At 47.3% G+C, this 22,165-nt stretch overlaps 1 protein-coding gene across 6 annotated transcripts in view; it reads right to left on the bottom strand.

Annotated features, from left to right (window-relative positions):
- The window catches only part of LOC119962943 (gamma-aminobutyric acid receptor subunit alpha-6-like), a 114,912-nt gene that overhangs the window by 56,555 nt on the left and 36,192 nt on the right, over window positions 1-22,165 (bottom strand). The window lies entirely within an intron of this gene.

Below are 22,165 nucleotides of genomic sequence, written 5' to 3'. Positions count from 1 at the left end.
CAGACAGTGACCCAAGCCAGGAATCGAACCTGGGACCCTGCTACTGTGAAGCAACAGTGCTAACCACTGTGCTATCGTGCCGCCCTCTGTTATTTTTAAGTCGTTTTAAGTCATTTAAAATCAGGTTACTCAAAGCTGGTTCATTGACTCTGTATTTAAAAATGATAATGTATCCTCGCCGAATTACTACTCTTAAATATATCAGAGTATTTTTTGAAACAATTATTTTGGAAATTACATTTTAAAATACTATCTGATTGTACCGATTCAGAGCCGGTTTTGTATTTGATGATATTCAGATTAGTTTGAATGGAAACTCAACCAGAAAAGCATTTCTCCAAATGGCCATAATTTTAGGCGCACTTTGTGTCCATCTTACTGTTTCTGCTGAAACAGAATGCGATTTAACGGAAAGAAACAGTCCCGTATCAAGCATGTTTAGCCGGTGTCTTCTGGTGTTAGCCGCACCGTGAATGTCCCCGCTATTAAACGGACTCTGCTTAATTTCTGCGCCTCAGCGAGGAACGGCCTGTCGAGGCCAAACTCAGTCCACTTTCCAGCACTAACAAACTGTCGCCAGCTCAGGAAGAGATTGCGGAGCAATTGTTAAATGGAGTTCCGATCTCTAGAACACCCCACCGCAGCATCTGGACCCTCCCAGTGCCTCAACTTACCAATGAGGGGATCCTCGAGCCCCTGCACACTATCTCATAAGGGCAGGGCACCGCCAGGCCTGATTCCCTGCATGGGCAAGATGCCACCTGGCACCCTGGCATTGTCAGGCTGGCACCAATCTAGCACTTCCATGGTGCCCAGCTGTCACTGATAGAGTACTATGCTGACAGTGCCACAGTGTCTGGGTGGCATTGGGGTGCCAAGAAAACCACCCTGGCCCAGAACCCAACCACCAAGGGCCCCTGATCGCCTGGGAGACCCCTCAAGTGCCGGTACACCCTTGTCCACATTTGTGAAAACCGCTGCTGAACGGCGCCCGCCTGGGGTCTCCAAGGCGAGGCCATAAATTTCTGGGTAGATCTGGTGTAGACATGGTCAAGTGAGACTAACTACTCACTTGAATATGCATGGGCGGGATCCAGATCACGACGCCTCGCGAGATCGCATTAGATCTTCCAAGGGCTGTAGGGAAAAGCAAAGTATTTCCGTTGAATGAGCTGGGACAGCGGGCTAATTTAGGAGGATTCAGGTAGCAAGGGAATGGTCGGGGCTCCATAAGTGAAACTTAACGAAGCTGGTGGAGGGGGACAAGAGGATCTTAAGAGGTGGGATACACTGCACTTAACGCTGACAGGGAAGATCCAGTGGTGAAAATGAATATTCTACCGAGGTTCTTGTTTATCTTTCAGGCTCTCCCGATCTTTATTACCAAAGGCCTTTCGGAAATGGACACGATCATCTCGTGACTTTGTATGGGTGGGGAAGGTGCCGAGGATGGGGAGGACCCTGCTACAGAGGCAGAGTAAGATGTCAGGTGAAAGAGCAGTGGCTCCGAAAGCTAGTGTTTGAAACAAACCTGTGGACTTTAACCTGGTGTTGTAAGACTTCTTACTGTGCTCACCCCAGTCCAACGCTGACATCTCTACATCACAGAGGCAGAGGCAGCAGGGGGGGGTTGGCATTGCCGAACTTGCTTCATTATTATTGGATGGCGAATGTGACAAGGTGCGGCGGTGGTGGGAAGGAGAAGGGGTAGCGTTAGGATGGAGGAGGAATCTTGTAAGGGGTTTGATTTGAGGGCTATGATGGTGGCAGCGTTACCAATGGCTCCGGGTAGGTATTCAGGGAGCCCAGTGGTGCAGACCACGGTGAAGATATGGAATCAGCTGAGGAGGCATTTTTAGGGTGGAAGGGATGTCGATGCTAACATCGCTGTGCGAGAATCATGGGTTTGAGCCGGGGATGGATGGATAGTGTATACAGGAGGTGGAGGCGTAGTAGGGCTGGTCAAGGAGGGATTTGTATTGGAGGAAAGGTTTCGCCAATCCAAGCTAAGGGTGAGGGTAGAGCTGCTGAGGGGGAGTGAGTTCAGATATCAGCAGGTTAGGGACTTTACGCCAAAGGTCTGGAGGAGGTTCCCTAGGTTGCCGGGATACACCCTGCTGGAGTGAGTGCCGCTTCTGGAAGTGGAAGGGGAAGGAAGAATTGGGGATATATACAAGTGGATGAAGGAGCAGGGAGGTGAGCGGGTGGTGAAGATCAAGGAGCAGAGGGGAGTTGGGAGGGGAGATCAATTGGGGAGTATGGAGTGAGGCACTGTGAAGGGTAAACGGGACCTCCTCCTGTGCAAGGATGAGCCTGATACGGTTTAAGGTTGAGCACAGGGTGCATATGACTCCTTCTGTCATATCCTTCTGGTTTAGCATAGTGGGATAAACAGCTGCCTTGTAATGCTGAACAAGGTCAGCAGCGCTGGTTCAATTCCCGTACCGGCCTCCCCGAACAGGCACCGGAATGTGGCGACTAGGAACTTTTCACAGTAACTTTATTGAAGCCTCTATGTGACATAAGCGATTATTATTACTATTATATGACTCGGACGAGCAGTAGATGAGTGTGAGAGGTGTGGGCGGGGGCCAGCGAATCATGTGCACATGTTTTGGGGTTGTGAAAATTGGCAAGATTCTGGGCAGGAGTATTCGCTGTCTTAGCCGGATAGTGGAGGAGGAGGTGGACCCGGACCCTTTGGTGGCGATATTTGGGGTTTCAGAGAAGCCGGAGCTCATGGAGAGGAGGAAGGCCGATGTCTGGCCTTCGCCTTTCTGATTGCACGGCGACGAATTTTGCTGGGGTAACGGTCGGCATTGCCACTGGGGGTAGCGGTATGGCTGGGTGATATGTACGACTTCCTGCGGTTAGAGAAGATAAAGTATAGTTAACGGGTTCAGCAGGGGAGTTTGCGAAAAGTTGGGGATGTTTGTGACCGTGTTGGGAAGGAGCTTTTCAACGCAGGGAAGTGGGGGGGGAGGGGGAGCAGGGTGAAAAGGGGGGAAAAAACTGTCAGACTGTATAGTTGATTGTCGGGAAGTATGTTTCCTGAGGTGCTTATTTGCCTGTAACCTGTTTTGATACATGTTTGTCATACAATACATTACATCTCCCAGGGCGTAACGAGGCTGGTAAATCGTCGTGAGAGGCCTCTCGTGAGACTTACTGGCCTTGTTACATCCCGAGTCGGGCACATGAGACCGACAGTTCACGCCCAGAAACTCTCCTCCACTGTCTTCAGCAATCACATCCTTCCTTCAGCAATTCTAAATTCACCAATGTTCAAATCTATTCAGGGGAGATAGTGGCATTATAGTAATGCCTGGAACTAGTAATCTAGAGGACCAGTTTCAATTTTCTGAGGATACAGGTTCAAATCCCACCATGGTCGTTGGGAGAATTTGAATTGAATTAACAAACATGTACAACTACTGTTGATTATTGCAGGGTCGGGGAATCGCCCGGGGCCGGTGTAAATCCCGCCCCCGCCGTGGCCGGAATTCTCCGCCACCCGGGAATCGGCGGAAGCGGGAATCACGCTGCGCCGATCGGCGTGCCCCCTGCGGTGATTCTCCGGCCCGCGATGGGCAACGTCCCGCCGCGGACAGGCCTCTCCCGCCGACGGGTTTAACTACCTCTGTGCCGGCGGGATTGGCGGCGCGAGCGGGCCCCCGGGGTCCTCCCACGGTGGCCTGGCCCGCGATCGGGGCTCACCGATCGGCGGGCATGCGCCGGTGGTGACGTCAGCATGCACGGACTCACGCCGACTGGCGAAGGCCTTTCGGCCAGCCCTGACGCGTGTTATGAAACCACTCCGGCGTCGGGCCGCCCCAAAGGTGCGGCGGAGAATACCAGCCCTCACATTGAGGGGCTAGGCCCGCGCCGGAGTGGTTCCCACTCCGCCGGCTGCGTGAACGGCCTTTGGCGCCACGCCAGCCGGGGCCGAAAGGACTTCGCCGGCCGGCGTAAAGTCCGCGCATGTGCCGGAGCATCATGCGGCTGCTGACATCATCCCGGCGCCTGCGCAGGGGAGGGGGCTCTTCCGCCTCCGCCATGGTGAAGGCCATGGTAGAGGCGGAAGAAAAGAAGTGCTCCCAACGGCATAGGCCCGCCCGCCGATCATTGGGCCCCGATCGCGGGCCAGGCCACGTGTGGGGGCACCCCCGGGGTCAGATCGCCCCGCACCTCCCCCCCCCAGGACCCCGGAGCCCGCCCGCGCAGCCCCATCCCTCCGGTCAGGTAGGTGGTTTAATCCACGCCGGTGGAGAGGGCCTGTCAGCGGCGGGGACTGTTCGGCACATCGCAGGCCGTAGAATCGCCACGGGGTCCGTCCGACCGGTGCGGGGGGTCCGCCGAATCTCGGGGGTGCGGAGAATGCGGGACACGGCGGGGGGTGGGATTGATGCCGGCCCCGGGCGATTCTCCGACCCCGGAGAATCCTGCCCCTGATTTATCCTTCTTCCACTGTCTTCTTTTAGGCATCTTGAGCATGAGCATTTGAAGGGTGTGTTTAAACATGTCATTATGAACTTTGCTGTTAAGTTTCAAATGTGGAATCTGAATTTACAGAGGACATTGATGGTTCCAAAATAGACAACCAGAGACCTGAACTCCTGATCCCAGCCACAGGTTAATGAGAGGTCATTATACGGGAAGAGTGAATGTCCAATTGGAAACAGGATTATTGTGATGCGGCTCCTTTGAGGGGCGATCTTTCGCTGGCCTAGGGACCCCCTTGGGGCCTATCACATGGGAGCCAAACCAATGGGGGTAAAAGCGAGGGGCCATGGGAGTAGGGGCCCAAGCATATGGACCAGGAGTCAAGGAGTAAAGACCTGTATGATCGACCTCTGTGCCTGTATATAGCTAAACCTTATTGTTGTTTCCATTAATTCTCTTGGTTGTGTAAGAAGCTTCCTCGCATAATTATATTTTTATCTTACACATGTTATGGTAGCCCTTTCACTAGAAAACCTTTACATGGCAGACGGAAAACTAGGAAAAACCTTTGCTATAGTTATATTCCATTGCTCATTTAATTTATTATTTTTTTTACCCTGTTTTATATCTGGGGAGTTGAACTGAGGGGCTAGGTCTGGTTCAAGTGTAATAACCATGGCTTATCTTGTTCTCTTCACTGAATGTTAAAAGTCTTCTCCTCACTTTTGGCTTTCGGAATTCCACTGGTTGCTACTAGTACCAAAATCGTAAATGTTTTCTTTTTTGACACATTTACAGATCATGAGAAATAGTAAGCAGAGTAAACCTGGAATGTGTTGATTGAATTGCTACAGGTAGCAACTGAACAAAATCATTTCCACAGTTATCTAAGTGTATGCTGTGTGAATATTTATAACCAAACTCTTGTCATGATACTTTCAGACTGATCTGCTGCTCGTATATGCTGTTTGATGTAACATGAAGATCAATGGCCTCATTTTTAATTGAGTCTGCAATTCCCCAAAGATAAAGATGCTTACAATTACTTAATTTCCACTTTATCTATGAATATTCATTATTTTTCAGTCTCTTTACCGGAACAAAATTTGTACTAAAACTCGCTTCTTTCTTTAATTGCTGAAAATGACTGTTACAGATTAGATCTATAGAACAGTAATACGCTTGAAAGAATCAAGAGATAATTCAGCATATGTGTTTAGGTCCAAAAATCCTCATGTTCTACTCAATGAATTAATTTTGCTCCCCTCAATCGCAGAGAAAAATAACAGGAAATCCAATTGTCACTATTATTTCACGATGACATTGGGTAATGCTGCAATATGGATTATTTTACTGCACTTTTAATGTCAATATTTTCAACACATTACTGTTACTATCATCTTAGATTTAAGGTGATAAATCAACACTCTGTTTTCGAGGAAATTAAGTAGTACTCACAACTGGAATTAAATTAACTTGCTGACAGTAACATTCAAAATGATTAAGCTTTACTAGGCAATTTTTCTTACAATTTTTAAGTTGTCCTCATACTAACTTATGCAGGAACAATACATAACTAAGAATGCGCATTGGTTTGCAAAGACGAAGTGTCCCGAACATTTCTTACTTATTGTTTGTTTATCACTTATTCAATAAGTTCTAGCAATTTGATAACGTACCTTTTTCAGAGGTGCAAAACAGGAGTCAAATCTTTCTAAATGGTCAGTGGAATGTGCGTGCACATTCCGAGAATGAGGTGTATGTTTGTCATGTTGGCGTAGGAACAAAACAGGCACCCAGAGCATGTGACTGAACATTTATTAGGCTCTTTACATGAATAAATAGTGGCCTAATGATATTTTAATTCCCATCTTGACAATTGTTCAGTCACACCCTGGCTGGCTCCACTGAAAAAAAAAAAACAGGTCCTTAACATGCATCTGCAGCTCCCACCAAAAAGGTAACATTTTTTAAAATGCCTACCTAAAGGTGGAGGCCAGGAGGAGCAGGAGTGTTCCTACGAGAACACACCTAAATCATAGTTGCTGTTGGATCCTCTCCTGTCACTGTTCCCACCCTCTCTTGATCTGCTACTTTCCCACCTCCTTCCCAATCATTGCCTCCTTGCTGCCGATGATTGCTTCCTCATCCCTGTCCCAAACTCTCCCTTGACCTCTTTGCCATTGTCCCGCCCTATCTTCTCAATCACCCCTTTGTCCTTTCCTCCAGTCCCCTTATCTCTGATTGTCCCGCTTGCCTCAATTACACCTCCTGCTGTAAGGTCTACCTGAGGGGCCATGACTTGCAAAACACACCCTGGAAATCAAAATATGTTCACTAGTGAGCTGCACGGAGAGACCTACGCAGGTATATGAGCTCGCCATTACTTGAGGATATCAGGCCCATAGCAGGTGGGTAAAATTAACCAATGCCCATTTGAAAGTCATGCAGGTAGTCCATTGTGCTCATCACTCTAATTGTGGCATTGCAGCCCCTCAGCAGCTAAATGACTGCACGCTCGGCAGTGACCGAAGGCCCTGCATGACTAGCACCAATTAAGTTAGCCCCCACTTCTTAAAGAGGAGGTGCATTCTGGCTGTAGCAGCTTGCTCACATGGCAGGGAAAACATGTGAGGGAGCAGGAAGAATCCAGAGTATGCGGAAGCACACCAGAAAAGAGGGATCTTTAAGTCATTAGTTAAAGGAGGATCTGTTATTCTGGGTTTATCTTGGGATTCATTGGTTTTTTGCTCTGGAAGGGGATCTTGTTGAGACAGTGGTCTTTTGTTCACACACATTAGTTTACATACTATTATTTCAAAGGTTAAATAAGACCAAATCAAACCTGGAGCTGCTCTCCGAGATGTTCACACTCCTCTCCTCAGTGAGTGGCATTGCTGTGACATAGCCCATTACGCACATGTGCATTAGCTATCATTAGAATTACCCTTTCCGCCACAGAGGAGAGAAAGGTAACACAGGGATCCAGGAGACAGTCCAAACAAATAGTGGGAGAAGATAGCTACAGATGTCACTGCCAATACTCTGGGCCAGAGGGGTCAGGAAATATCAATAATCTCACATGAGTGATCAAGATCAATTAAGTCATCTTCAAATGCTATATATCAACTGCACCACCAGTCTCACACACTGATTAATGCACACACACAGTCACTCATCCTCAACAAATCTGAAATCCATAACAACCATATGCTTCTCTCACCTCATGCATTAGCATACTGGAATGCATCACACCACATCTCACAGCTTCCACATGCACACCATCATACACATTGCAACATACTCACTGGCATTTCTCCCTTTCTTTTGCTGGATTCCTGCAGGCTGTGTAGAAAAACTTTCTAAACTCAGTTTCAAAACAGCCAACAATTTTAGCTAATAGGTAGTAAGTAACATTCACAACATACACATGCCAGGCAATGACCATCTCCGATAAGAAATAAGCTGGCCATCTCCCCTTAAAGTTCAACTGCATTGCTACCACTGAATTGCCCCATCAATGTCTCGCGGGTTACCCTTGACCAGAATGTCAACTGGGCCAGCTACAGTGGCCATAAAAGCCGGTCAGAGGCTGGGGTGGGGGGGGGGGGGGGGTAGGGGACAGCAAAGGGGGAGGGAAGGGGGAGGAGGAGAAAGGGGGAGGGAGGAGAAAGGAGGACAAAGAGGCCCAGGAGGTGGGGAGGCAGAATTAATCCAAATTCCTGCTTATTTCCTCAGACTCTTCAAAAGGTTCTTTCTCCCCAGGATTAGAAAAGGTGCCTTGATAATTCACAGCGCAGAACCCTTTCTGCGCTGTGAATTATAAAGGCAGAACCCAGAAACTTTGCCAAAAGATTTCCCCTCTCTCTCCGCGCGTTTTTCCTGTTGTTGTGAAACTGACCTGAAATCGCAGAGGCTGAAGCTGAAATAGACAAACCCAGACACATCTCCCACCCAGGGATCCCAGCATTTCCCTCTGCATTCTAACCAGGCAATATTCCTGGGTTTAGGCAGATTGCAATATACTCACCAAAGCCCTGCTCTCAGCCAGATGACGGACGGGACTCCCTCTCTCTGTCTCTCTCTCTCTGTCTGTCCCCACAATCTCCCTCTCTCTCGCTTTCTCTCAAACAAAGACAAGGCAGCTGGGAGGAAGGGGAGCCTTGAGGAAGATCTGCTGATGCCCCCATCCATGGATGCCCGGGGCCAACGCACCGTCGCCCCCCCCTGCACGCCGCTGCCCCCTACCCCATCCCCCCACCCCTACCCCCCCCCACACCCCCCACCCACCCCTTACCCCCCACACCCCCCCACCCACCCCACCCCCCCCACCCCCCGCACACCCCCCCCACCCCTACCTCCCCCACCCCTACCCCCCCACCCCTACCCCCCCCACCACCACCCCACAAACGCCGGTACTCTCTCCTCCCCCCCCCCACAAACCCCGGTACTCTCTCTCCCCCCACCACCCCACAAACCGCCGGTACTCTCTCCTCCCCCCCCACAAACACTGGTACTCTCTCTCCCCCCCCCCAAACGCCGGTACTCTCCTCCCCCCCCCCCCCCCCGCACTCGCCCTAGGTCACTGAACGGCGTCAACCATCATCAATGGTTGACGCCGTTTTAAAGCTACTGTGTTTTTCGCCGACGTGGCCACGGGTCACTTCGGCCCATCCGGCACGGAGAATTTCTGACTGAAAAATCAATGACTTCCCGCCGGCGCCAGCTGTTCTCAGAGGCTGCCGGCGGGATTTGCACAACGCCGGTTTTTGGCCGCTCGGAAAATTTGAAACCCGGCGGGAGCGGGAATAATGCCGCCGCTGGCCGATTCTCCGACCCTGCGTGGGGTCGGAGAATTTCGCCCAAGGTCAGAAGACCCATGGGAACACCACCACCTGTGAGTTTCCCTTCAAAACGCATACCATCCTGACTTGAAGCTATATCGCCGTTCCTTCACTGTCGCTGGATCAAAATTCTAGGACTCCCTTTCGAACAGCTCTGTAGGTATAACTACACCAATGAACTACAGTGTTTCTATCAGGCAGCTCAGCACCGCCTTCTCAGAGGAATGACAAGAAATGCTGACCATAACATAATTTTAAAAAGGCTCCAACAATTCCAAGCAGCCAAAACTAATACCTAGAGTCTTAATAAAAGCAAATTACTGCGGATGCTGGAATCTGAAACCACAAAGAAAATGCTGGAAAATCTCAGCAGGTCTGGCAGCATCTGTAGGGAGAGAAAAGAGCGAATGTTTTGAGTCCAATGACTTTGTCAAAGCTTTGTCAAACATAGAGCCTTACCAGTTTTCACCTGCTTTCTGGGTGTTTATGGACTGTTTTTCTACACAGGCTTAAGAAGGAATGAACAAATGTTCTCGGGTGCCAATTTTCCAAAAGGACACTCCTACAGGCAAGATATTTATTTACATGTGAATGCAGAATACATTTAAAGGAGCTTCCAGAACTGCTTAACAAGCATGTTAAGCAATATTGTGATGGTCACGTTTTGAGTACTCTTCCAACACTGGATGTCTGATGGAAGACCAATAAGCGTAAGGCAAATTTTGCACCTGATAACTGGGCAAGTCGCAAATAAATTTCTACCCAAATTTATCCTCAATTGTACCTAGTTATTACAGAATTGGGATTCATCTGATGCATAACCAGAAAACTATTGTAACAAAATGCTTTTATGCTGATATATTTTCTTACAGAAATATTGAGTTTTTAACATTTCTTCACAGGGCATGGGCGTCACTGACTAGGCCAGCCTTTGTTGCCCATCCATAATTGCCCTTGAGAATGTGAAGATGAGCTGCCTTCTTGAACCACTGCAGTCCATATAGTGTAGGTACACCCACAGTGCTGATAGGGAGGGAGTTCCAGGATTTTGACCCAGCGACAGTAAAGGCGATATATTTCTAAGTCAGGGTGGTGAGTGCTGGGAGGAGAACTTCCAGGTTGTGGTGTTCCCGTGCATCTGTGCCCTTGTCTTTCTAGATGGTAGTGGTTCTGGTTTTAGAAGGTTCTGCCTAAGGAGCCTTGGTGAGTTCCTGCAGTGCATCTTGTAGATGGTACACACGGCTGCCACTGTTCGTCGGTGGCGGAGGGAGTGAATGTTTGTGGATGGGATACCAATCAAGCGGGCTGCTTTGTTCTGAATGGTGTCGAGTTTCTTGAGTGTTGTTGGAGCTGCACTCATCCAGGCAAGTGGGGAGCATTCCGCCACACTCCTGACTTGTTCCTGGCAAATGGTGGATCGTTTGGGGATTCAGCTGGTGAGTTACACTGTGCAGCATTCACAGCCTTGTAACTGTAGTATTTATATGGCTAATCCAATTCAGTTTCTGGCAATGGTAACCCCAGAATGTTGAAAGTCAGGGATTCAACATTGGTAATAACAATGACTTTAAAGGGCAATGGTTTGATTCTGTCTTGTTGGAGATGATCGTTGCCTGACAATTGTGTGGCATGAATGTTAATTGACACTTATCTGCATAAGCCTGAATGTTGTCCAGGTCCTACTGCATATGGACATGGACTGCTTCACTATCTGAGCAATCACAAAGGATGCTGCACATTGTGCAATCAACAGAGAACACCCTCACTTCTGTCCTTATGATGGAGGGATGGTCATTGATCAAGCAGCTGAAGATGGTTGCGCCTAGAACACAAACCTGAGGAAATCCTGCATATCCTACTGAGATGATCAACATCCAACAACCATTTTTCTTCATTGTTGACTCCTCGGTATGACGCTGAATAGTGGAGAAATTTCCTGATTCTATTGACTTTGGTTTGCTAGGGCTACTTGATGCCATACTCAGTCACATGCTGCCTTGATGCGAAAGGCAGTCGCTGTCACCTCACCTCTAGAGTTCAACTCTTTGTTCGTCTTTGAACCAATGCTGCAACGAGGTCAGGAACTGAAAGGCCCTGACAGAATCTAAACTGAGCATCAGTGAGCAGGTTATTGCTAAGCAAGTGCCACGTGATAGCACTGTTGACAACACCTTCCATCACCTTGTTAATGATCGAGAGTAGATTGATGGGGCAGTAATTGGCTGGTTTAGATTTGTCAGGGTGTCTGTGGAAAGGGCATACCTCACAGATACCATAGATCTACTGCTTCAAAGTCATCATAAATCCTTTTATGTTTCATCAACGAATACTTGAAACAAGCATTTCTAGACTAATCAGAATTATTGTCAAAATCAAATCAATGTGTTTAGGTGCTAGAAAGGTCATTATTTATGATTTTAACTTTGCTACACTGCTCAGTGGTATTAGCTTGGTACTAACGTGTCAGAGCTAGAAATGGCTTTGGAAAATGAGAAGGCTCCAAATTAGATTTAATGGATGGAAAACTTTACAAAAGAAGTATGGAGCAAGACAAACAAATGGGACAAGGGCGGTTGTCTCTGTGAAGAGTAAACCCATCACAAGCTGGTTAGCCAAACAGATTGTTTGTGTATAAGTAAGTATAATAAAGAAGGAAAATGCAGAGTACTGTTTATATTTAGTATCCACATTAAAGAAAGGAAGTAGAGCCATTGGAGAAATTTTGCAAAGCTGAGACCATAGCTGAGAGGTTATAGCTATGAGGAACCGTTGAATAGACAGGGCTTCTTTTCCCGCAAAAAGGCAAACAAACCTGATAGACTTCTTTCAAATTACAAAAGGACTTGATAGGGTAGAATTAGAGAAGATGTTCCCAGATGTGAGGTGGCCAAAACTAGCGGTTCTAGATATGAGACACTCATTAAGTATTCAATAGGGAATTCAAAGAACCTTCCTTACATAAAAGTGAGGTTTGAATGTGGAATTCACTTGCACAAGGAATAGTGGTGAGTAGCAAAGATGTAGTTAAGAGAAAGTTAGATGAACATATTAGTAAGAAAGGAATACAAGATTATGCTGACGGGTCAGAAAAGAGGACAGGTTGAGGTTCTTGTAAATATTAACCACTTCAGTGGAATTGCCTGTTTTTGTTATGTACATCCTAAGTAATTATTGAGAACTGACCTGATGCCTCTAAGTCAACAGTAATGACAACAAATGATGACATGGAATTCATTTTTTGATTAACATTTTAATTGTCTGTATTTGGCACAGCACTATGTATTCGTAGAGTAAAATTAACAGGGCATTCTATGCACCCTGAAGTACAACTCAGCAGAATCTGTAGTCTACCAAATGTGTGTATCTGGTTTTTAATAGCCCATCCCAGTCCGGCAAAGGTTTTGAAGATTATCTGTGCTTTTTTGTCTTTTCTGGCCTATCTGGCCTACTTTCCAGTTATGACATTACACTTTGCCCCACAGTTCTTAGCACTTTGCAACTTAATAATAATTTACAACAATCTAAATTACACCAAACTTTGAACTGTGTTATACTCTTTACAGAAGAAGTCACAGAATCAAAGAAATGTTACAGGGCAGAAGGAACCGATTCAACCCACCGTATCTGCGCTGGCTCACCAAATGAACAATTCACTAGTGCCATTCTCCTGCCTTTTCCGTGTAACTCAGCACATTCTTACTTTTTCGATAACATTCCTTCTCAAATGCTTCAACTGAATCTGCCTCCACCATGCTCTCAGGCCATGTACTCCACACCTTAACCACTCACTGTGTGAAAAAGTATTTCCTCATGTCGCCTTTGCTTCTTGTACCAATGGCTTGAAACCTGTCCCTCGGTTCTCAATCCTTCCACCAGTAGGATATTTCTCCCTATGTATTCTGTCCAGACAACTCAAGATTTTGAACATCTCTATCAAATCTCCTTTCAGCCTTCTCTTCAGCAAGACAAAGAGTTCTAGCTTCTTTTTTTTTTAAATTTTATTCTCCACCTTTTTCACATTTTCATCCAAATTTAAACTCACCAACAATCACCAAAAACAAATACAATGTCAAACCCCTGGTCAACAATCCTCTCCACCAACCCCTAAACAGCCCCCAATATTTTAAATACAAACATCAAAGAAAGGAAACAGGAATCCACCATCCACCCATATATAGTCATCAATAACATACACAGTCCAAACATATGAACGTGGTTTACGGTCCCTCCACTCCCGCAACGCTCACAAACATCCTCCACCCCCTCAAAGAGTTGCCTCATCCTCGCCTTTCAGTTCTATCAGCCCCAACCTCGCGCACAAAGTTGAGGCATTCACCCTCCGGAACACCTCCTTCATGCTCTCTCCCAACTCCTTCTCTCACTTTGTCTTCATCCCCTCCAGCGGTGCCTTCTCTTCTCCCAGAATCGCCCCATAAATTGCCGACACCACCCCCTTTTCCACTCCCCCTGTCGTCAGCACCTCCGCCAACAGTGTGGGGGCCCGCGCCACTGGGAAGCTCTGTCTCTCCTTCTTATCAAAATCCCGGACCCGATAAACCTAAACGTTTCCCCCTGCCCCAACCCATATTTCACCTCCAGCTCCTTTAGTCCCGCAAACCGGCCCCCCAGAAACAAATCCTTTAGTGCCCTAACTCCCTTCTCCTCCCACCTCCGAAAACTCCCATCCCACTTCCCAGGCTCAAATCTGTGATTCCCCGAGTCCTAACTTCTTCAATTATTCTTCATTACTGAAGTTCTTCATTCCTGGAACCATTCTCATGAATTTGTTTTGCATTCTCTCCAGTGCTTTCACATCCTCCCTAAAATGCAAAACCCAGAACTGGATGGAATAGAGTTGTGGCTGAACTAGTGTCCTATAAATGTTCAAAATAACCTCCTTGCTCTTGTACTTTATGCCCCTTTAAATAAGGTATAGAACATAGAACAGTACAGAACAGAACAGGCCCTTCGGCCCTCGATGTTGTGCCAAGCAATGATCACCCTACTCAACCCCACGTATCGACCCTATACCCGTAACCCAACAACCCCCCCCTAACCTTACTTTTAAGGACACTACAGGCAATTTAGCATGGCCAATCCACCTAACCCGCACATCTTTGGACTGTGGGAGGAAACCGGAGCACCCGGAGGAAACCCACGCACACACGGGGAGGACGTGCAGACTCCGCACAGACAGTGACCCAGCCGGGAACCGAACCTGGGACCCTGGAGCTGTGAAGCATTTATGCTAACCATGTGATACTGTTTGCTTTATTAACTGCTCTATCAACCTGCCTTGTCACTTTCAATCACTTAGGCACATGTACACACAGGCCCCTTTGCTCCTGCACCCCCGTAAGAATTGTACCCTTTATTTTATATTATTTCTCCATGTTTTTCCAACCAAAATGAATCACTTTACATTTCTCTGCATTGAAGTTCTTCTTCCATCTGCCTGCCCATTCCATCAACTTGCCTATGTTTTGTGATGTTCTACATTATCCTCCTCACAGCTCATACTGTTTCCAAGTTTCATATCATCCACAAACTTTAAATTGTGCCCTGTACAACTCAGTCAAGGTTATTAACATAAAGCAGGAAATGTAAGGGTCCCAACAGTGGACCCTCAAGAACTCCACTACAAACCTTCCTCGAGCCCCCAAAATACATTAACTATTACTCTCTTTCCCGTCACTCAGCCAACTCTGTATCTATGTTGTTTTCATCTTGTTTATTTTGTGAGCTTTAACTTTGCTCACAAATTCTGTTTTGTGACACTACTCATGACCAGGGCCCAGGAGAGTGAGGTGCAGACAATGCCCCTGGGGTCCAGGTGGCACTGGAGCTCCTTGCACTAAACGGGGGGGGGGTTGGATTCTCCGCCATCAGGATGCACCATTTTGCCGGCAGCCCGTGGGGTTTCTCGATGGCGTGGGGCTGGCACACAATGGAAAACCCCGGGCTGGATTCTCCGCAGACCTGCGCCGAAATCGCGTTTGGCGCGGAGGCGGAGAATCAACTTTTGCGCTAAAATCGAGCCCCGTGCCAGTCCAGCGATTCTCCGGGACCCGAGAATCAGCGTTTTCGTGAAGTACTCCGCGTAGCCGGAGGCCCATTGCCAGAGGCCCGCCCAGCAATTCTCTGCTCCCAACCGACCAAGTTCCCGACCCCGTGGTTCTAACCACCTATTGCCATTCGGGAACCTCGTGTGGCGGCTGCAGACTCAGTCCGCGGCTGCCCTGGTGGGGGGCAGGAGGATCGGGCATCGGGGGGGGGGGTCTTATGGGTGGCCAGGGGACACATCGAGCCAGTCGGATCTTCGAGCGCACAGCCGATCAGAGGACATACATCTTGCAGCTACCTCCATGCTCCAAGTCCGCCATGGCGCTCGACACGGCTGCTGGAGGCAGCCACTATGCACATGTGTGGACTCGAAACCGGAAGTGCGGGGGCCCGTATCCGCAGCTAAAGCTGTATGAAGCTCCCGGGTCCCTTCTAGCTCCCTGCAGGGCATTGAATCAGCTCAAACTTTCTTCAGGAATCTTCGGAGTGAAACCAGAGAATCCAGCCCCAGGTTGTGGGGCCTTGGAGGGGTGGGGGAGGTTGGGAGATGTTGGAAGGCTGGGATAAGTTGGGGGACGTTGGAGGGTTGGGGGTAGGTTGGGATATTTTGGAGGGATGGGTAGGTTGAGGATCTTGGAGTGGTGGGTATAGGTTTGGCAATGTTGGAGTGTTGGTGGGAGGTCGGGGGGTGTTGGAGGGATGGGGCAGATTGGGAGATTTGGAGGTATAGTGGCAGGTTGGGGATGCTGGAGGGATTGGGCATATGTTGGGAGTTTTGGAAGGGTGGGAGTTCTTGGAGGTGTGGGAGTAGATTGAGGGGCTCTTGGAGGGGTAGAGGTATGCTGGAGGTTCTTGATGGGGTGGGGATAAATTAGGTTGTTAAGGGGGTAGATTGGGGAATGTTAGAATGGTAGTGCTCCTGGAGGGGTGGAATGAGGTTGAGGGATGTTAGAAGGGTGGGAGTAGGTTGTAAGTTGTGAGACCTTGGAGGGGCTGGGGGAGGTTGGGGCTTTTGGGCATTGAGAGCTATCCATAGTTACCTTGCAAACAGATGGTGGAATCCTGTTTGGTGTTCTGTTTATTTTGCTGATGAAAGATTACTGTGAATGGTCTTTGGGGTCTGGGGTGAGTTTGCCGGGAAAGGAGTGGGTAATGGGCTCATCATCAGTAACCTGGTTTATCCTGCATATGACTCTCAAGAGTCCTTTCTATTGACTTTAATCCTGTCCTTTAATATGCTTACCTATTCTCTCACTCTATCTTGGTGTTTTTATGGGATTTTTGAAGTTTGAAATATTGTGATAAAGTTGTGTTGCATAATAGATAATGAAGGTTTTTTGTGGTGTGAAGCAGCATTCAGCCAAATTTTCAGACATGCTGATCCAACATCCTCAACCTACCCATCCCTCCAAAACATCCCAACCTACTTTCAGAGAAACAATTGTAACCATCCAGCCTTTGTCTTCCGGCCTCTTAAACACTGCATTCCACAGAGACACCTGAGGCTTCCAATGCTTCTCACTGACAGTGAAGACCTATGTGATTCAATCATTCCTCTTTGTTGCTCAGGAAACTGTTTAGTTTTCTGCTCTATGAGTTTACAAATAAAAATAGAATCTATTTCTACCCCTTGTATGAAAGAATTATATTGAATAATATAATACACCCAGGCAGGAAAATGTTGCCTAATTCTTCTACAGAGTGGAAAAGACCTTTTGCAGTTTATCTGGGTTGCAAGTATTGAATATTTCCTCCAAATATGAATTTATTGTTATTGTGTTCACATGGTGCAATGTGCAGAACATGTTCATGAGGGCTGAGGCAGTCACAAAAATCAGTGTTATCATCTGTACAGTGTATAAATAACTAATGGGATATCTTCCAGTCAATTTAACATTATTGCACAATGCCGTCAAAGAAAAAATTATACTCTCTGGTTTTTTTAACAGTAGTAGTGTGATCACTTATAGTGTGCACACAAACTAGCACTGCATCATATCATTGTTCCTCTTAATATTAATGAACCATGCTGCATTTTTATTGGATGATATTTGAAACCAGGTGCCAGCAATGGGCGTCATCATTTTACTTGTACCTTTTGTGATTCATGAATTGTTTGGTGAATCTTGAAAGGAGAAAAAGGGGAGGGTTAAGGAGCGGTTGGGGGGCTAGGGATGGGGGGATGGGGTTGGAGTCTGGGGAATAAGGCGCCTGGAAAGAGGAGAAGTGCCAGGACCCATGATTTTTCTCCCTAGTCACGCTCATGACACTTTTGGAAGTCCATGTACACCACATCATCTGATTTGCTCTCATCAACTCTCCCTGTTACTTCTTCAAAATGTCCCAACAAGTTAGTTTCAGTTAAACACGGTTTCCCTTAAGATGTAAATGTAGGATTTCCTTAATCAACCCACATTTGTCCATGTGGCTATTAATTTTGCCCCGAATTATTCTTCCAGAAGATTCCTCATAACTGAAGTTTAACTAACTGCCCTGTAATTGCTGGGATTATCTTTACCTTAAAATCGTGTCTGTAGTTCTCTCGTACTCAGACACCATTCCTGAGTCTGAGAATCACAGACAAATTCTGACCAGTGCCTCTGCAATTTTCACTCTCGCTACCCTCATCTTCCTTGGATCCATCTGATCGAGCCCTGGTGCCTTCTCCACTGAAAGTACAGACAGCCTATTCAATACCTTTTCTTTATCAAATTTAAACATTTTTAGTGTCTGAATTACCTCCTCTTTCACCATGGTCGGTGTCGCATCTTCTTCCTTGGTAAAAACAGATGTGGAGTATTCATTTGGTTATCTCCGCTATGTTCTCTGTCTCCATGCATAAATTTCATTTATGGTGCCTGATCGACCCTGCTCCTCCTTTAACCAACCTTTAGCTATTTGAATGCCTATTAAAATAAACTTTAGGATTCCCTTTTACGTTGGCTGTCAGTCTCTTTTCGTACTCCCTCTTTGTTTATCTTATTTGGTTTTTTCACCTTACCTTTGAACCATCTATATTCAGCCTGATTCTTAATTGTATTTCTACATCTGTCATAAGCATACTTTCTGTTCTTCATTTTAATTTCCATCTTTCTCTTCCAGGGTGCTCTCGATTTTCCCTACCTTTCCCTTTTGAGGGAATACACCTTAACTGTGCTCCGAGCATCTCTTCTTTGAAAGTAGCCCATTGTTCCGCTATAGATTTTCTGATCAACCTTTGGCTCCAATATATTCAGCCCAGATCCGTACTTGCCCCATTGAAGTTGCCTTCTCCCAGTTAATTATTCTTATTCTGAATTGTTCTTTGTCCTTTTCTAAATTCAGCCTAAACCTTCTGGTGCAATGATCACTGTGCCCTACATGTTCATGGTGCCAGGGACCTGGGTTCGATTCCCGGCTTGGGTCACTGTCTGTGAAGAGTCAGCGCGTTCTCCCCGTGTCTGCGTGGGTTTCCGCCGGGTGCTCCGGGTTTCTCCCACAAGTCCTGAAAGATGTGTTTGATAGGTGCAGCTGATATGTGACCATCAGCTGCGCATCATGCGCGTCTATTCCCAATACCCTGGCAGTGTTCATGACTCCTTCATCCTGGTACACTTAACGATTCCTGACATGCTGATACGCCCCCCCCCCCCCCCCCCCCCCCCCCCCGCTGGGCAGTTGGCTTCTGTGTGACAGAGGTTATCCACTGCGGGCGTGGCTGATGATACCTCTCTAGAGGCCACAGACCGACACGGAGCCCCGCTACAACGATCCCCATACAGCAACCAGGGGCGTGATCGAGCGGTGCTTTGGCCACCTGAAGATGCAGTTCCAGTGCATGGATCGCTCTGGAGGAGCCCTCCAGTATGATACTGAGAGGGCCGACCGCAACATGGTGGCCTGCTGCATCCTCCACAACATCGCGCAGCAGAGGTGTGATGTGTTGGAAGAGGAGGATGAAGGCCAGGCCTCGTCCAACACGAAGGATGCGGGTAGCTCGAGGGTGGGCAAGACGCTTGGTTAGACTGCGGGCCGGGGGTGGAGGGGGGATGAGCGTATGGGTGGTGATGCGGAGGTATTGCAGGGTGAGGGTGTGGTTGGGGGTGAGGGTCGTGTGGGGGTGAGGGTGGTGATGGCATGAATGCGGTGTTGGGGTGAGGATGGTGTGGGGGTGAGGGTGGTGGGAGGGGTTGGGGGGTGGTTGACACCCCTGTCACGGGGAACTGCAACTCAGCAAGGTCTCACTTGTTTGCCTGCGGCCAAGCTCCATGTTGGCAACCTCCCTTTCCTCCGGGCTGCCAACCACGTCCAGGGCTTCTGCTCGGTCACGGTGAGGGGCCGCACTTCTGCTCCTTGATCGTCAATCTTTGTCAATCCAAGTCAATCCTTGATTGACTTTCAAGATGGCGCCGAAGAGAGGCGACTCTCTGCAAGCTCTCCCCAACAGATCAACTTTTTACTTAATTTATACTCATTCTAATCTTTTAAAAAGTAATTCTAAAGCTATCTTGTGTTGCCCTATTTTGTATTTTCTTGTATTTTCTTGAATTTTGTTTAATTCCCTTTTCTTCCCATGTACTGAAAGATCTGTTGAGCTGCTTGCAGAAAAATACTTTTCACTGTACCTCGGTACATGTGACAATAAACAAATCCAATACAATCCTCCACCGTGTCCAACAGGGTCTCCAGCTCTGCAACTGTGAACTTTGGGGCTGCTCTCTTCACTGCCATCTTGTTGGCTGGGATGGTGTGTGTGTGGGGAGAATTGTTTATATGTGGCTGCAGATTGTCAACCTTTGGGTGTCAATCACAAAACCAACAAATCTGGCACCGTTTCCCATTAGAATCGATTCTGTTCTACGTGGTGCCGGTGCTAGCCCCTTCGCAGTGGCAGAATCAGTCCAGGTGTGGCCGGTTTTTCTGTCATGAAAGTCCACAAATTCTGCGTTGGCATCAACTCTTATTCTCAGAAACGGAGAATCCTGCCCCCTTACTTTTGAGGTTTAGCTTTTGAATTTTCAACCTAGCTCCCTAGATTCTGACTGCAGAACCATATCCCCTGTTCTACCATGTCATTCATACCAATGTAGACCAGGAAAATAGTGTATGGGCCCTTTTCCATCCATCATAACAGGTAGATGGAGCCTCATCCTTGAACCGGGGGAATATCTCATCCAAAGGACACTGCCTCCAATAGTGCAGCACCATCTCAATACTGCATTAGAGTTTAAACCTTTAATTTTCTGCTCAAGCTCTAGAGTAGGTATTGAACTTGGGACCTTGTGATGTAGAGGTAAGAGTACTACCTAAGTTTGAATTGCAAAGCTAAAATAAACACAATACATGTCGAAGACAAATTAATTTTCTTGAATAATCCAGTGTTTGTGACATGTATTGCCAATGTAGTACTTTCAGATGGATAAAGATATCCCAAGTTCAACTGTATTTCAGTATTGAGTAAGGTGACCACAACTGGGACACTAGTTGAGGCCTTAAAATTAGCATTAGTGTCTCTAGCTAAAGTGTGAAAATTCAACCACATTTCGTTTGTCTGGTTGCAATCTCATGTAACTCTGTTGAAATATAGTTATGTGTGTGTTTGTATGCATGCGTATGTGCTTGTGGGTGCATGCATTTGTGTGTGTGTGTGTATACATGTGTCTGTTTGTCATGTCTCAATTTCAAACAGGATTAGACTCAGATTCCTTCCACAATCAACAACAATTTGTATTTCAATAGCACATTTAAAATGGTAAATTGTACATCAGCAACAGTCAAGAGAAAACTTGAAAAGTAGAGAATGAAATTCAGTTTGTTATGTCAAAGATATTGGTGACTGGATTTGTTGGTTCTGATATAGCAGATGGTATTTAATGGAGCCAACAGGGCTTTCAGTCATGGCTTGGAGAGTGGCAAGAGTGCTATCACCTGTTTTAAGGCAGGCCCACCGTATCACCAGCCACTCTGTCAGTTAACTGGATAGCAGTGGGCCTTCCCCCAGATTAAAGACCGAGGGGGTGGAACTCCCGAGCCAACTGCTGCTGGTCAATCAGAGGCCAACAGTCCTATTGAATGGCAGTGTCACCAAGGACGTGATGACTGCTGCCAGTACTACACACACCCAAAGTCTCGTTTGGTTGCTGGATTCTATGAGTGAGTGTTGGTGGGATGGGGTGTCATGGAATGGGGTCACATTGGGAGGAATGGGGAGGAAGGGCAGGGTGTAGGTAACAAGGTTATTGAGACGGCCTTCAGCACCTCTCCACCACCCCTCACCAACTCCATCCCCGCTTCGCAATGCCAAGTCCCTCGACCAGGAACATAGTGCCTTTGAATGGGTAAATGCCTGGAGGTGGCAAGCAACCCCATATAGATTTGGTTAATGTGCTCCCTGTATGGCAAATTAATCCTTGTCCGCTGTTGTGTTAATACTAGCGGTGGCAGGAATGGGCTCTTAAGTGGGCATTAATTGTTGATAGGGCAGGAAGACTGACCACAGGCCCTTCTGCTGCAGATTTAATTGAGGTGGAGGTGAGATGATGACGGAATCTCCACCCTCCCACCTGATTAACTACCTCCGTCAAACCTGCCATGGCAAGGGCATTCAATTCCATCCAGTCATCCTGTTTATGTTAATCCTAAAACAGCAATGTGTTCCAGTCCCGTTATTGTGAAACCTTAAATTTTTGGCCCAACTCACATCAGCCCATCGACTTCCCAAAGACTCCTTTGGCCCAGAGTGGAAGTATTATAATCATACAGCAAATAGCATCCTTGTGATTAAATTAAGAAATGTGGCAACAGGAGGCAGTATTGAAAGGCATCAAAATGTTAAT

The sequence above is a fragment of the Scyliorhinus canicula genome, chromosome 3 (assembly GCF_902713615.1).
Source record: "Scyliorhinus canicula chromosome 3, sScyCan1.1, whole genome shotgun sequence".
In the NCBI taxonomy this organism is placed as follows: Eukaryota; Metazoa; Chordata; class Chondrichthyes; order Carcharhiniformes; family Scyliorhinidae; genus Scyliorhinus; species Scyliorhinus canicula.
This window is presented reverse-complemented; position numbering and strand designations above follow the sequence as displayed.